Here is a 14,888-nt window from a genome sequence, read left to right on the forward strand (position 1 = left end):
GAGTTTACGGCCATAAACTTATGGTCTTGTGGCTGTGAACTCACTTAGATGAGGTTAGGGTTCGTTTTGCTACACTGCGGTTCTAGCGGGTACTTTCTAACACTTATTCCTTAAGTGTATTAGGCTCAAAACTCCATAGAATGACTTGTAACAAGGCTAGAACTCTGTACTAATGATCTTGACACTCAGTTGAGTTGACTGACTGATCTTATAAAAATAAAAATAATTTCGGGTTGTCACAATCTCTCCCAAATCTCTCTCTTTATATGTGAAATCTCTCCCAAATCTCTCTCCATATGTGAAATCTCTCCCAAATCTCTCTTTGTATGAGAAATCTCTCCAGGAATGTGGAATCTCTACCAAATCTCTCTCTGTATGTGAAATCTCTCCAAGTATGTCAAATCTCTCCCAAATCTCTCCAAGAATATGAAATCTCTCCCAAATCTCTCTCAAAACGTCTTTTGATTTATTTTAGTCATTTGGGGCATCCCGACACTTGAGTTGGTGAAAAAACCACTCGAAACGGGAAGATTCCATGGAAAATTAGCCTTTTGGACCGAAGTCCCTCTATAAGGACCAAGCCCTTCTTGAGCCGAAGCCCCAAGGACCGAGTCCGAAGTCCTCTGGTCTAGCCGCAGCAAGCTAGCCGCAGGTAGCGAGCCCCAGCCACCGACCGCAGCCACTTTAGCTTCGGACCGCATCGGATCTCGCCTTCAGACCGCAGTCTTGCGACCAAGCCACTTCGGATTTAGGCTGCTGATGACCCAACCCCCTGACTTCGGATTTGCCACTTTTCTACTCGGTTTTCGACCACAACTCCGTTTTAAGCCCGTTTTTAATTATTTTAACGCGAGATTTTCTCCAAAAATCATATTATAACATATAATACCCTAAATATTCATAATTTCGACATATTTTTATGGAAATATTTATTTAAGAATTAAATCTAGTGGGTGAATATTTGAGGTGGAGTGTTGACTTTACCTTAGTGTTAAACACAAGCAACCACCCCCATACCCACTCCATGACGAACCCACACCTCTCCCCAACATACCTGGTCATTCAATGGTACTTTCCTCACCATTTGACCAACCATACTCTTAGTCAAAGGCTAAAAACCCACCCTCTCTCCTCACTCTCACTCATTTTTTTCATTTCAACCAAAGATCAAACACATGTTTTCTCTCAAATTCTCTCATACAATTTTGAGATTTCCAAGTCATTTTTCAAGCTTTCCATTTTCATTTAGTAAGTATCATCACCCTCCTTATGTTTATTACATTCCTTTCACTCAAATCATTGATTCCTTACACAAACTCCATCATTATTGTGTTAGATTCTCAAATCTTCAAGTGATCCTTCAAGTGTTCTTGAGTTGAACACTTCACTTCTTCAACAATCACGCACTGAAATCATATAAGGTGAGTTCATACCCCTACATTTTAAACTTTTCTTAAGTTTTTAGGGGGCTGGGGGAATACAAGTTAAAACACCAAGAACGTAATCAAAACTTTTCTAATAGCTTTCATCAGAAAAGTTGGACTCCATTCACAGACTGTTTTGGTCAACTTAAACATTTTAGTTTTCCAAAATGTATTAGATGAAAATAGTTCAGTTTTATACCTTTAAAATGACTACTTGCACATTTGCATACGGATTTTCTATGATTTATGGTGTTTTTTACAAAACTGCCTATCATTTCAAGAAAACATTCGGACCAGTCTGTGATTATGGTCTGTTTCACCTAAGTTGGAGCTTACTAAAAATCATGATAAAATTTATGAACAAACTAGACTCATTTTTCAAACACTCACAATTTACGGATTCTGGTTTGGACGTTTACTGATTTTTCTATGAATTTTCTAAGAACAGAATAGAAATGGTAATTGTAGAAAAATGCTTTCACTTTCATTTACACCTTGCAACTTGTTGAGCAAGGTGTGTAACCTGCATGTGATGATATGATACTACCATATATGTCGTTTTGTCTTTTCATATAGGCATACATCAGTTAACAAATGGACTTTTGCTATATTAAGCATAGTAATTGATAAATTGTTATAAACAAATCTACATCCATTAAATACAAACATTGGTAAACTATGACAAGTATAGTTTGTGCTCACTACCCCAACAAATAATTGATAAACTATAATAGGTATAGTTGATGATTCATTTACATAAAAAACACATTACTAAAGGTATTACATATACAAAAACGGTTACTACCACTAAGAATAATTATGATAAACTATAATAAGTATAGTTAAGTCTATTATACCCCCCCCCCCCCCCCACAAATGAATACGCTAGCTATAATCGGTACAGTTAGGGCATATATACATTACAAACAATGTGATAAACTATAATAGGTATATTTTATGTTTCATCTACACTACAGACTTATTATAAGAAGGGATTCACCATCACCACCACTTTTGATAAGATATAATATGCATAGTTCATGTTCACTACCACTATCAGCTATAATTTTGTAACGACCGAAAAATTCCAACCAATTTAAACTTTTGAAAAACAACCCGATTTCATTAAATTATTACAAAATGGTTTTCAATACAATTTAAAATGGTTTTCAATACAATTTATTTAGAGTATTCCCAGAATCACATCACAACTTAACATGAGGAGCGGTACGATCACGCCTTCGCCTTGTCACGGTCACCTAAAGAACCTGAAAAACATTAAACCACAACTATAAGCCCAAAAGCTTAGTGAGATATCCCCAAAATACCAACCACACATACGCCTTTCCAGGCTACGACCTTCCGGTCCAAATCATAATGCCTTCCGGCCCATAACATAGTGTTGGATAAGGTGTCTAAGTCCATAACTATTTCGGGTCAGTACTTGACCCGACCCGGCATGGTCCATTTGGGTTGCATGGCACCATGCAATTGGATAGACTAAATGAGAGAAATAACACTTGGAGATTATTAATATATTATAAGTTCTAATATATTAATAATATTATTTGATTAGTTTGATAAATAATTAATTTAGAATTAATTAAGTGATCAAAGGATAACTAATTAAATATATGGGTTGATTATGTAAATCATTCATATCTTGTATAGTGGGCTAAGAGGCTCCATGGATTATCAAGTTGGGTTCTACCTATAGGATGCTCCATGGGAGTTACAAACCCATGGGTCATGGAAATGAAGAGTCATGACACATTAGGGTTTACATTGTGTAACCCTAGATATGTTAACACTATATAAGGATCCCATACTCCACCAAAATTGGCTACACATAAGAAACTAGAGGGCTTGGCCGATTTTAAGAAGTGTGTATTCTCTCAAAAGTCTTTCCAAGAGCATTTGGTGTTGTGTGAAGCATTTGAGGCATCACACTTGGGGTGCTAGGCTCACAAGGTTTCAAGGAACATAAGCAACAACAAGGTAAGTTATTCTATCTTTCATTCAAGTTAAAATTGTTCCCCATGTATGCTAGATAGGAATATAACCTTGGAAATTCAACTTTGCATGATAATTAGACAAAAATAGATCCAAGGTTATTAGGGTTGCATGTACACTTAGGAAGTGTTAGAATGCTCAAAACCCATCAGTGGTATCAGAGCCTAGGCTTGTTTGTTTGTTATTTGTGCTAAAAAGTTGAAGAAATTCGAAAAACTTGCTGTCTCATTGCTGGACTCGTCGAGTTCACTTGTATCTTCAACCTACTCGTCGAGTAGGTTAATGCACTCGGCGAGTAGGGTCGACAGAGTGTAGATTTTCGACTTTAGTTGCTGGAAATGGATTAGTAACATTACCCTAAACTGTTTTGGTACTTGAAAACTTGTTTTAGATGGTGTAATGTCTTGCTAATTCATTTACAACAACTAGTTATCAAAATTACAATGAAAGTGCTTATGTTCATGTTCTTGATCTTATGATGTTTAGATGATCATAGGAATTACTTGTAACCAATGTGGTAGTTTAATTCTTGATCATAATGTGTTTTAATGGAGTCCATAACTTGTCCTCAAGTTATGGAAAACCAAAAGTCACTTGAGTTAAAAAACCATTAAAAGAACACAAGAGTTAGAAAAATGAAGAGTCTTCATTTTATTACTCTATTAAACTCATAAGTTACAAGAAATGAAAAGTTTTGAAAGTTTACAAAACTTGCCCTCAAGTTTTGGAACAAGTAAAGTCAAGGTAAAACTTTAGTTCCAACCCTTAGAAGTTTAAAAGTTAAAGTTCAACCCTTATACTTATATTATTATGATTTAATAATTATATATATATATATATATATATATATATATATATATATATATATATATATATATATATATATATATATATATATATATATATATGTATAAGAACAAAGTCGTCTTACCGCTAGTACGCCTCATTCACGAAACGGATCTATAAGGTGGGTATAAGGTTGTTGCCTATAAAATGGCAACTTAATGGGTGTCCACTCTCACCCACCGCTTGCTTGACCGGTGGAGGGTCATTAGGCGAACGGGTAAGATAAGGACTTATAAATTCTCATTAAAAGTATGATGAATATTATAAAGTAACTAAATGTTTTATTAAATTCCCAATCTTAGTTACTTTAGGAAAAATGTGAATAAGGTGCTAATCCATGAAATTACACTTTACACTTTGTTTAAGTCGTTGGTGGAGCGTGTGTGGTTAACCGGCACACTAACTTGGACTTAACAAGGTAGGTAAAGGGTGACTTAAGGTTTATTATAGTATCGGTGGAGCGTGTGTGGTTTACTGGCACATCGATTGAGTGACAAACTTTAAGGGTACCAAGTGATTTGCATGGTTACTTCACACCTCGTTTTGTGATCCTCGGTATCCCAGTCACAAAACTTGGAGGGCACACTCGAGATTGAAACATGCTTTTGAAAAAGTTCATTGAATCTCAAAGAATCTAGGAATTTCTAAGAACCAATCAAAAACCTAATATTTAATATTTCAGTTTTCGTGGTGGAAATTGGTGAATCGTCATTCACCTATCTTTCAAATATGTTATAGCTTGGATTACGGCATACCTCTTCCAAGTTATAATATATTGTGATTGGATCCTAGCCATAATATTACATTTGGGTGTTTTATTAAGGACTCTCTTAATATCTAAACTAATCTTGTCCTTTTCTTTCAGATGTCTTCAAACAATGCTGCTTCTGGCTCTAACCCTAATAGCTCCTTTACCCTTATGAACTTGTGTGGGAAAGTCACTTTTGATGGATCCAACTTCAATGAGTGGATCAGAAACATCAGGATGATTACCCGCTACGAGGACAAAGAATATGTCCTTGACAAGGAGCTTAAGGAGATTAATGAGACCACTGCAACTCCCCAGGAGATCACTGACTTTCAGGCACATGAAAGGGATGCTATGAAAGTGGCTTGCATCATGATGGCCACGATGACAGTGGAACTCCAAAAGTCTTATGAGGATTTCTACCCTTATGAAATGCACCAAGATTTGATGGAAAGATACCATCAAAGTGCACGACAAGAGAGGTATGAAATCATCTGCTCCATGATAACAGCCATGATGAAGGACGAGGAATCCGTCACGAGCCACATGCAGAAAATGCAAAGGTATGTGGATCGTTTGCTGAAGTTTAATGTGAACTTCCCTGAGGAGCTTGCAATAGATATCATTTTGCACTCCTTACCATCGTGCTATGATCAATTCCGCATGACATATCACATGAATAAGGAAGAGGTCACACTCAGCAAACTTCAGGGACTTCTCAAGACCGCAGAAACAAGTCTTAAGGGGAAGCCGGTTGTTAACACTCCAACTCCAAACTCTACTCCGGTTTTGGCAATCGGGAAAAGTCGAGGGAAGAAGAGAAAGAGCTCTTCGAAGGGTACCAAGGCTCGGACCCTTGATGGCTCTTCTTCAAGTGGAACCAAGAAAGGTTTCATCACTCCTTCTTCTGACCCAAAAGGAGCTGAATGCTTCTATTGCCATGAAAAATCACATTGGAAGCGGAACTGCCCAAAATACCAGCAAGATGTGAAGGATGGGAAAGTTAAACGCAACCATGCAGGTATTTACACTATCATTTCTAATAACTCACCCCATTATAAATCTTGGGTCCTTGATACCGGTTGTGGTATTCATATTTGTTGTGACTTGCAGGGACTAAGAAGAAGTGAGAATGTGGAGCAAGGAAGAATAAACTTAATCATGGGGAATAGGAAAGCTTTACCTGTTACCAAGATTGGAGTTTATACTTTATCGCTATGTAGTGGGTTTAATTTAGATTTGAATAAATAATGTTATTCGCCAGGAATGGCAAGAAATATTATTTCCTTTCATGCTTTCTACAAACAAGGGTTTACCTTGTTGTTTAATAATGAAGTTGGTTCTATTGATGCTTTCTTTAACAACGTTCTTTATTTTAAAGCATTACCTTGTGATGGTGTGTATGAAGCTGTATATGTTGTAGATAACTTAGGAAATAATGTTTTGTGTATTGATTCTATTAATAATAATAACTTGGATAAAGCATCATTATGGCATTGTGGTCTTGGACATATAAGCAAGAAACGCATAGGCCAACTCCAAAAGGATGGAGTCTTGGAGTCATTTGACCTAAACTTAGATGATAGTTGCGAATCATGCCTACTTGGAAAAATGACAAAGTCACCCTTCACAGGTTCTTGTGAGAGGGGTGAAGGTTTGTTGGACCTTGTACACACGGATGTGTGTGGACCATTCAAACATGCCACAAGGGATGCTAATCGTTATTATTTGACTTTTACTGATGATTACAGTAGATATGGATATGTCTACTTGATCAAGCATAAGTCAGAGATTTTTGAAAGGTTTAAGGAATTTAAACAGGAAGTCGAGAATCAATTGGGCAAGAACATTAATATGCTTCGATCCGATCGTGGTGGTGAGTATCTTAGTTCAGAGTTCCTTGACTATCTAAGGGAATGTGGGATAGTCTCACAATTGACACCTCCCAGGACACCACAGTTGAATGGTGTGGCTGAGAGGCCTAATCGAACCTTGTTAGATATGGTTCGTTCCATGATGAGTCGAGCTTCGCTACCAATCTCATTTTGGGGGTATGCCTTAGAGACTACCGCCCATATCCGTAATCTAGTCCCTACAAAGAAAGTTGCCAAAACTCCTCACGAGATGTGGACTGGTAAAGTACCCAAACTAGACCACATCAAGATTTGGGGTTGCGAGGCTTTCGTGAGACGCGAGACTCATGATAAGCTCGAACCCCGAAGCGAGAGGTGTATTTTCATCGGCTACCCACAACAATCCTTTGGTTACCTTTTCTACAGACCTAGTGAAAATGTGGTCTTTGTAGCTAGGAGGGCTTTCTTTAGTGAGAGAGAGAGTTCATAAGTCAAGGAAACATTGGGAGGCAAGTTGATCTTGAAGAAATTCAAGAGTCAAGCGGTGAAGGAACTTCAAACCCTAGCACTCAAGTTGAGGAGGAAACTCCTGTTGAGCCAATTGACAAGTCTATACCTCTGAGGCGTTCCACAAGGGTTAGGAATGCTCCTGAGCATAACTATGGATTCCATATTACTGTAGAAGGAGATACACTTATCAGTGATGAGACACTGATAGGTCTGGATGAACCTAACAGTTACGCGGAAGCCATGGCAGGCCCTGAGTCAGCCAAGTGGAAAGAGGCAATGGACAGCAAAATACAGTCCATGTATGACAATCAAGTTTGGAACTTGGTTGAGAATGTACCAGGTTGTAAGACAGTAGGGTGCAAATGGGTCTTCAAGAAGAAGACCGACATGGATGGTAAAGTACACACTTATAAGGCTAGACTGGTTGCAAAGGGCTTCTCTCAAATTCCTGGAGTGGACTATAATGAGACCTTTTCTCCAGTAGCCAAGATTAAGTCTATTCGGGTTCTGTTAGCCATAGCTGCATTTCATGACTATGAAATATGGCAAATGGATGTCAAAACCGCTTTCCTTAATGGAAAGTTGGCTGAAGATGTTTACATGAGTCAGCCAGATGGTTTTGTCAGCAATGAGTACCCTAATAGGGTGTGTAAGCTTGAGAAATCCATTTATGGATTGAAGCAAGCATCTCGCAGATGGAATCTTTGCTTTGATGAAAAGGTCAAGGAATTTGGCTTTTCTAGAAGTGAAGATGAGTCTTGCGTGTATGTCAAGGCTAGTGGGAGTACAGTTAGCTTTTTGGTGCGGTATGTGAATGACATACTACTCATAGGAAATGACATCCCAACTCTTCAGGAAGTTAAGTCCTGGCTTGGGAAGTGTTTCTCTATGAAGAACCTAGGAGAAGCTACCTATATTCTAGGGATAAGGATCTTGAGAGAACAGAGTAAAAGACTAATTGGACTTAGTCAGAGTACCTACTTGGATATGGTGCTGAACAGATTCGGCATGCAGGATTCCAAGAAAGAAGAGTTACCCATCCAGAGCAACACCAGATTGAGTAAGACACAAAGCCCTAGCACTGAGGCTGAGATAGCAGAAATGAGTCGAATACCTTATGCTTTGGCTGTAGGATCGATCATGTATGCTATGACATGTACTCGACCTGATGTAGCCTTTGCCCTGAGCATGGTTAGCAGGTATCAGGCGAACCCTGACAAGGCACACTGGACTGCGGTAAAGAATATCCTCAAGTACCTACGGAGGACTAAGGACTAGGTCCTTACCCTCGGTAGGAGTGATGACTTGAGAGTTGTAGGGTATAGTGATGCTAGCTTCCAGACTGATAGGGATAATTTCCGCTCTCAGTCGGGCTGGGTCTTTACCCAAAATGGAGGAGAAATTTCTTGGAAGGGTTCCAAGCAAGAGACAGTGGCTGATTCAACTTGTGAATCAGAGTATATTGCAGCTAGCGAGGCGGCAAAGGAGGCAATATGGCTGAAGAACTTAATTGGAGACCTTGGAGTTGTACCAGCTATTAAAGAGCCAATGTAGATTTTCTGTGATAGTGAAAGTGTTGTTGTCTTAGCCAAGGAACCAAGGGATCACGAGAGATCCAGACACATCGACAGAAAATACCATTTTATCAGACATCGAATAGAAGAAGGACTCCTCGTGGCAAAGAGGGTATCATCGGATGAGAACCCAGCGGATCCCCTCATGAAGGGACTGACTCGGGTTAAGCATCTCCAGCATGATCGGAGCATAGGGTTGAAGGATGATATTAGATTTAGTAGTTAGATAGCCTCGTAATTTGTAAAGTGTAATTGACATTAGATGATGAATAAAAGGTGTTTTATTTATGAGTAAAGTTTTGCTATCTCTTGTCGATCGTTTACTATATTTCTTTTGCATGTTTTGACTTCCAGAATAATTTTGTTTGGTATAACATATTATTCAAACCTCCACAGTCAGTCATATGTCGGAAGTAGGTATGAATCAAGACTGTCATGATTGGTTGTAGAGGTCTAAGGTGTTGGACAAGGCTACAACAATCATGAGTGCTCATAAGTTCTGAGCATTGGACTCAACCCACACACACTGGAATCACTTCATGGAATTCTATCTCGAGTGATCGTGAGACGGTACAATCATATAAGTCTTCAAACCTAGAGATATGATTTGTTACATACAAGTTGGTTATGCATTGATTGTACGAAAACGCATTGGTAACTCGATGTTATAAACCGTGCTTTTGTGTGTAATTCAATGAGTGGTAGAACAAACATATGAGTCAAAGTTTATCTGTTCCTTCTTGGATTAGAAGCTGATATCTGGGCCCCTCGATGATTTTGTTTTGACCTATGTACCGGGCTCGGTCAGAACTAAGTTGATGTGTTCAATTAAGTTCATTGTCAAACAAATCGGAAATCGAGAAACAAACTGCTGGACAATAAGTAAGACATTGTTCCATGTATTTGTCCGGCTGATATCTAGAACAGAGGATTATATGATCCCTTATCTTAAATGGCGTACCATCATCTTCTCAATTCCGAGAGACCTTGAAAGAGCTACGATTGCCGGTCGGTTCCTGAAGTACTGGAGTTATAGTTATTAGACTTATCCAAGTGGGAGACTGTTGGATTAGGTGTCTAAGTCCATAACTATTTCGGGTCAGTACTTGACCCGACCGGGCATGGTCCATTTGGGTTGCATGGCACCATGCAATTGGATAGACTAAATGAGAGAAATAACACTTGGAGATTATTAATATATTATAAGTTCTAATATATTAATAATATTATTTGATTAGTTTGATCAAGAATTAATTTAGAATTAATTAAGTGATCAAAGAATAACTAATTAAATATATGGGTTGATTATCTAAATCATTCATATCTTGTATAGTGGGCTAAGAGGCTCCATGGATTATCAAGTTGGGTTCTACCCATAGGATGCTCCATGGATGCTCCATGGGAGTTACAAACCCATGGGTCATGGAAATGAAGAGTCATGACACATTAGGGTTTACATGGTGTAACCCTAGATGTGTCAACACTATATAAGGATCCCATACTCCACTAAAATCGGCTACACATAAGAAACTAGAGGGTTTGGCCGATTTTAAGAAGTGTGTATTCTCTCAAAAGTCTTTCCAAGAGCATTTGGTGTTGTGTGAAGCATTTGAGGCATCACACTTGGGGTGCTAGGCTCACAAGGTTTCAAGGAACATAAGCAACAACAAGGTAAGTTATTCTATCTTTCATTCAAGTTAAAGTTGTTCCCCATGTATGCTAGATAGAAATATAACCTTGGAAATTCAACTTTGCATCATAATTAGACGAACATAGATCCAAGGTTATTAGGGTTCCATGTACACTTAGGAAGTGTTAGAATGCTCAAAACCCATCACATAGTGCCTTCCAGCCCAAATAATAATGCCTTCCGGCCCTTAACATAGTACCTTCTGGCCCATATCATACATAGCATACATAACATAACAGAACACAGAACAGCCATGCACTTCGGGTCTACTATGAGACTGGTCCGCCGCACCGGCCAACAGTCCACCTGGTCCACCCTCCGAGTCTAGCCATATACATCGAGTCTACGGTGTGATTGGTCCGCCCGCATCGGGCCTACAACCCACTTGGTCCACTCTCTGAGTCTACAGTATGACTGGTCCGCCCGCACCGGGCCTTCAGTCGGCCTGGTCCACTCTCTGAGCCTCGGCACGTCTGGTCCGCCCTCTTAGGGCCTACAGCCTATCCGGACCGCTCGCTGGGCCTTCGGGACAACCGGTCCGCCCTGCGTATCTTGGCCTACAACACAAAGCAGGACCCGCCACAACCCAACTCCAGTCCAAAAAACCATGTGCACATAAACATACAATCATATAGGAATTCACAGTCAACAAGCCGATCAAACAGATCACATAACATATCATCATCCTAACCAGGATACCGACCTAACCGGTCACTAGCATAGCATCACCCAACATATCAGGGAACCGACCTTAACCAGGTCTCTAACATATACCATCCTAGCTACCAGGATGCAAACATATCAAAGCAATAACATAACAACAAATATCCAGATCTCAATCCGATAAAGGGCCGGCCTTGGTGCCTTAGACCCTGTCGATATAGTGAGGATAACTCACCTCGCACTACCAAAACTCTGAACTGAAGAGCAGATTCTCGAATCACCAACTCACCGCAAATCCCAAACTAGCCATCATAGCAAAATAAACATTAGGCCAAGCATACATCCACTTATCGGGCCAAGGCCAAAGTCCAAATCTTATATAAAGTCCAATATTGGCCCAATTTACCAAATTGGGCCCACTTCACCAAATAGGCCTAGATCCAAGGTCCATAACAATAATTGGGCCCAAAACACTCTAACCATAATATCCAGCAGCCCAAATAACAGCCCAATCCCTAAGGCCTCAAATGAAAAGCCCAACAGAGGGAGTACGTTGGGCGTACCCTCCTTGGTACACGGGGCGTACACACTAAAACGCCGCTGAGGATCGGGGCCCTGACCCGCTACGTGCGGCGTACAACCATGTTACGTGGGGCGTAACTTTGCTACTCATAAAGTCCTTATAACCTCTTAATGGCTTAAGCTCTTAAGCCCAAACTTCAGATCCCTAGGCTAAATACGCCTAAGATTCATAGAGTCTCAAACTTTATCACATGGGACGTCCAAAAGCTCTTAATCTAAGGTCTTAATCCATTAAGACGTATATATCTCACACATGGAACAACTACAGCCCTTGGGACCTCATTTTTCTCACTCAAGACCTCTCCAAAGGTTTGAAAGGACAGAGAATCTCGGCCAACACAAAGCATGAATCAAGATGAGACCTTGGGACAAGAAAGATGCTAAAACTTCACAACACTTAGATCTATGCAAAATAAATGGCAAGCAAGAAGCTTTATACCTCTAATAAGCTCCAAAGGATGATATTTCTTCAGATCTACAAGCTCCAATCGTCCCTTTCCTTCTTTGATAACTTCTCCTTTCTTCTTCTAGCTTTTCTTTTGCCAAAATGAGCTTCCCAAGGCCAAACACACCCAACAATGGAGGGAATACGTGTTTCTAGGGTTTCTGAGGTTAAGGGAGAGCTTATGGAGGCTAGGGTATGCACCAACATGTTCCTTATATAGTGGCTGACCCTAAATTTAGGGTTTTAGAACTCTAAGAGTACGCTGGGCGTACCTCTAGTACGTTGGGCGTACTCAACCTTGCACCCGCGTCACTTACCCAATTACGTTGGGCGTACTCGGCGAGTCCCCAAACTTCATACTTTCCCCTCCTTTTCTACTTTTACCACAAGATGACAAAAATATCATTTCTCTTAAATCCCGGGGACTCACAATTAGGTACTCTGAGGAACGGAGCATTACAATTCTCCTTCGCTTAAATTAGGCTTCGCCTTCGAAGCCTTCGGCACCTCTACTCCAGAACTTCTCCCGCCACGCACCACCTGGCATTAACCCAACCAGGTTCTTCAAGACGCAACCATTGAAACCCGAAACTCACTTTCCCCTTCTAGTGGTGTTGGGATTAAAACCCTAATTGAGATTTGATGAACAAGATGCGGAAAATAAGAACAAACACAAATATGAAGATTATGTCGAATGATCACTCGATTTATTCAAATATGAGGAATAAATTACACTTTCAGGATAGACTAAAGAATCTAACACTACATAAGAAACCTCACGTGGCGGCTACATTTTGCTTCACTCCTTAACCCTAATAATGAATAATACATGACTATTTATAGGGAAAAGACAAGTCTTGGGCTTTTAACCTCGAACTCACCAAAGGGGCCCATTGCCATCATCCATGGAGTGCTTTGAAACCCTACAATCTCCCCCTCAAAATATGGAATGGATGACAATGCTTTAACTTCCAAAACAAGCATCTAGCAAATAAAAAGATTTGCAACGAGGAATATATGAAGCAATCCACGAATCTTGATTCTTCAATATTCTTCAAACACGGGCTCTAGGATATATAAATCAAGCACTGAAGTAATGTCTTTAAACTTCATTTTCGAATGTAATCCCAAAGAATCTTCATGAAAACCAAACCCGCGATAAAAACCCATTTCAGAACAAAGAAACTGAATCACTTCTTGTCTTTGAAGAGCTCCCCCTCCAAGTCACAACGATCTTCAAATAAGCTAATGATATGAGCCATCAAAAAATATCATGTAACTGTTGGGTTTTGAGCATTCTAACACTTCCTAAGTGTACATGCAACCCTAAATACCTTGGATCTATGTTTTCTCTATTATACATGCAAATAAGAACTTCCAAGGTATTATCCTAATCTAGCATACAAAAACTATGAATGTAACAAGATAGAATACATACCTCTTGATGTAGCTTGATGTCTTCAAGCTTTAAGAGCTTAGCCCCAATAGTGTGGAAGCCTCAAGTGGAATCACAAATCACCAAGACACCTTGGAATACTTTAGAGAATATGGATACTTGGTTTTCTCTTGTGAAATTGGCTAGCCCTTCTTAGTGTATCCACACTAGTGCCCATTTCACCAACCAAGGACATCTTAATATAGTATGGAGACTAGGGTTAAACCCATGACCTTTCATTTCATATGATCCATGTGTTAAACACTCCATGGACTATCCATGAAAGCTTAGCCCAACCTAAATGAACTTGGCCCATTCCATATATACAAGAGTCCATATTTAATTAGTTCATTTTGATCACTTAATTAATTCTAAATTAATTCTTGATCAATACTAATTAAATAATATGATTCCATATTAATATATTAGAACTTATAATATATTAATATTAATCATAAACATACTATTCTCAAAAGATTATCCATATAAATTATGTCGGTGAAGTGCAACCGAAATGGACCATGTCGGGTCGGGTCAAGTACATACCAAATATAGTTATGGACTTAGACATTAATCCAACAGTCTCCCACTTGATAAGTCTAAAACTATTATTGCGTATGACTTCAAACCTAACTGGCAATCGTAGCTCTTAAAGCCGCTGTCGAACTCTGACCTTTCTCAATGACTTGTCCATTAGATAAGGGATCATATATTCCTCCATTCTAGATATCGTATGGACTGAGACATGGATTATAATCATTCTCTCTGTCCATTTGTTGTTTCCCGATTTCCGATTTATGACGACTGACTAATTGAACAAATCAAATCAGTCCTGGCCCGACCGAGCACTTCCATTTGTCATCATCAAATCATCGAGGGGCCCACAGATATCGCTTTTATCCCGAAGGTAAAAGAAACGGATAAACTTCGACTCATATGGCTTGTTCTACTACTTGTTGAATGATACACAAAGGCACGTTTTATAACACCGAGTTACCGTATGCGTTTTCGTGCAATCAATGTACTATCAACTCATAGTAACAACTCATATCTCTAGGTTTGAAGAATATAAGATATTATCGTCTCATGATCACTCGTGATAAAA

The sequence above is a fragment of the Lactuca sativa genome, chromosome 4 (genome assembly GCF_002870075.4).
Source record: "Lactuca sativa cultivar Salinas chromosome 4, Lsat_Salinas_v11, whole genome shotgun sequence".
Classification (NCBI taxonomy): domain Eukaryota; kingdom Viridiplantae; phylum Streptophyta; class Magnoliopsida; order Asterales; family Asteraceae; genus Lactuca; species Lactuca sativa.